The sequence below is a fragment of the Photinus pyralis genome, unplaced genomic scaffold, assembly GCF_008802855.1.
Source record: "Photinus pyralis isolate 1611_PpyrPB1 unplaced genomic scaffold, Ppyr1.3 Ppyr1.4_LG7, whole genome shotgun sequence".
NCBI lineage: Eukaryota > Metazoa > Arthropoda > Insecta > Coleoptera > Lampyridae > Photinus > Photinus pyralis.
The window spans coordinates 1,727,977-1,731,401 of record NW_022170738.1 but is presented as its reverse complement, the minus strand read 5'-3'; positions in this window follow the sequence as shown (position 1 = coordinate 1,731,401).

Sequence of the window (3,425 nt, the reverse complement as noted above, 5' to 3'; positions counted from 1 at the left end):
CTTAGTGAGATTGGGGCGGGGCAAAAAGAATTAGCAATTACGATACTTTGAAGTTTTTAGAGCCAATAATGGCACACGATATAATTCGTATTAATTATAAGGGGCGACCTACAAAAACGCATAAAACACGCGATCGTTTTCCCGTGTTTTCGTCATTGTTAAAACTACTTCATCTATTTTCAAGATATCGAGCTTTGTATTCTTCAACGGATTCTCTTCTTGTGTCCACGTCTGGATTGTGTAATGTCTGAAATGTGCTCTTAGCTGCTAAATACGTGCCCTAGGATTTGAAGTAAGAGATTAGACCGATCACTCCAATTACAGTATGGTGCAAGTCAATATAAAATAACGATGCAGTGGTGTGTCGCAAAGAAGAAATAAAGCTCATTTGACGGCTTGTTTGAAATGTTTTCCAACGCTAAATAAATTCGATTGTAAAAGATGAAAGTTGTAGTCTGAAGCTAAATCAATTTTTAGCGCATTTCCACAAAAATAAAAAAAAAATGCGCTATTGTGGCCACTTTGTCCGTCCGTCCGTCCGCCCGGCTGTCCGTCCGTCCGTCCGTCCGCTCGTTTTGCGACGCTACTAGTTCTTTATCTTAAGAGCTATTGTTCTACTTTTTTCGCTATTTGGTTCGTTATGGTGTCGAGTCTTGCACCAAGGAAGGAATTTTTTCTGTACCGCTTACAAAAAAAGTTATTGTAAAAAAAAACAAAAAACCGTTTTTTTACATGTTCCATAATTTTACACTTTTGCCGTTTATTAACGATCCTAGAGATCGTTTATAATGTTGCATTGCTATCTGTCGTCTGCCTGTTGGTCTGTCCGTCTGTTCCTTTGTCTGTCTGTCCATCTATCTGTCCGTGTGAACGATAACTTTGTTTAGAAATGTTCGATCACTTTTACATCTCCGTTAGTTATGAACTGAATTGTATGAAATTCAATATGGGCATAGCTTTAGCCATATTAATACGCAACGCCAAAAGTTGAATCGAATCGATTCAAAATTCACAGTGCCCTTTTCGCATCTCGACCATTTATAAACCGAATTGCAAAATTTTTTACTTATAAAAGCATTTGAATGAAATTTGATACATAGGCACTTGGAATAAAGGAAAATCAACTGCCAATTTCAAAATTTGGTTTTGCGCATGCGATTGCCCATGTGCAACGCTATCTTTCATATTTGTGGCCGGATTTTTACGATTTTATAGAAGTTGCATCTTACAAATGGGAAATGAATGCAAGTGGAAATGCGCTTTATGTAAATCGTTTACGATTACTTTTTAACTTGTTATACTTTACTACCCTCGTTACAACCTATTAATAATTTCTCCTATGCAAGGAAATAAATATTTTAAGTCGGCTGTTAGTAGTGGGCTAATTTAAAACCAGGGTACTTATACGATTCGTCTACTTTTCCAAAATCGGAAACCGAATCATTAATGGAAAAAAAGGAAGATAACCGTAAAATATGGGGAATTTTTACGAGTTTGTGACATTAGAGGAAGCTATAATATTGCTCTAAGCTTCTCGAATGCTTTTAAAAGCTCTCTGCACGTTTGCAATAAAGTGAAGGATAGGGCTACGTTGCACTTACCACTTTTTGCCTTTTTGCTTCATTTATTGTTGTTTTATACTCACAGTGATTGAAATGCTTTAATCGGCGTGCGTGAAATTTTAATAAACGTGCGCTTTAGCCGAACAAAACGTTTAGAAATAGCGTCACTTAGTTCTAGTAAAGCTTGTGTATAACATAGCGTACAACTATCAAGTTTAATTTACTTGTGGCGTTAGCCACAATTTACTTCACGTTTTATTGTGGTAATGCGAGTAGGTCTATTTCGTGTACGCGTACTTTAGCGCAAAATATGAATGTGGCTTCCTGACCCCGTTTGTGTCTACAGTAAGTTTTAGTACATTTTAACTACGTTTATGCAAAGCTTATGCAATATTTTGTATGATACACTGTAAAAGCTGCAGATATCAGTTCCTTTGTTCCTTCACTCGGGTTACCCTAATTACCTCTCATTATTTTTGACAACGGGTTGATCGTCAATACACGATAATTACTTTAACACATTTGGACAAAGAGATTATTTGCTCTGTACGATATGTTATTAAACATGTTGTGGTTATTTTTTTATAAAGAGGTTACATATTCACCATAATTTTTCTTTCTATAATGTAAATCAAAGTAGAACGTGTAGAAAATCTACGGGGTAATGCAGTAGTGTCAAACCTTACTTAAAAAATGTAACTATCTACGAGTATTTATTTTATTTTCGTGTCGACGATATAGACATTAGTTCCCTTTATTCAAGAATATATGTATGTACAGGTTGAAAATTTTATCTGCAACACTGAATATATCTTCAAAACAAAATGTTTTTGAAAGAATCTTTTTATGTTATCCAAAATGATAGTAAAGTTTTCTGCTAATGTAGGTACGTACCTACTTTAAGTTTGTGATCAGGGGCGTACTTCTACATGGTCAAAGGGGTCATATCTTTGTTTAAATAACAACTACCGGTTTTCACTACATATTCTTAGAGAGTATACACTTTTTTTGGATACAGCGGCATATTTTTGTATTCAATGCAAACTAGTAAAATTATTAAATTAATTAATACAGCCATATTCCTTGATTTGCATTTTTCTCTTAAATTTGATTATGTAATATAATAAATTTTTTAAGCTGCTATATCGAAAAAAGTGTACTGAAAATTAGTGGCTGCCATTAAAAAAAATTAGCCCCCTTGACCATGCGGATGCACGCCACTGACCACCAATTTAAAGTGTACGTAGGCTCGTAGCAAACTTTTTATGGTTTTGGCTACCATGAATTGCTTCTCTAAAAAAAACGTTGTTTGTAAGATACAATCATGCATCACAGAATGCACATTTCACAATTCCATTTGGCAGCTTTCGAAAAGGAAGCCGACTTTTCGGTACAAAATGTACCGACAAGGGTACGCCCTTGGGACGTCACCTCCGCAAAACAGTTTTTTGAGATATGAAGGGCGTTCTCCTAATCTAATACATGAAAAAAGAGGACTAGTATAAATGTAGACAATATCGATGAGTGCCGGACTGACGGTGTATTTGGCATGTCTATTTATTTTGGTTAGTTTTGGCCAGTTTTATGGATCAATCTGCCCTAATGATGCTGATTCTAATTCATGTCTATTAATAGTGCAAGCAATCGTCCAAATAAATTTCGTTGAACATCAACAGGGTTGCCATCTTAGCCAACAAAGGCTTTACCAAAGGTCTACGTCAAAATGCTAGTTCCGTTCCTATCCGATATGGTTGTTGAGAAAGAAAAACATGACGCAAATTTTGCATAGTATGTTCATAATGCAACAAGTTCTGGCTTAGGTGGAAAAAAGTGCATACTCTAAAAGTATAATTTTCAAGGTTT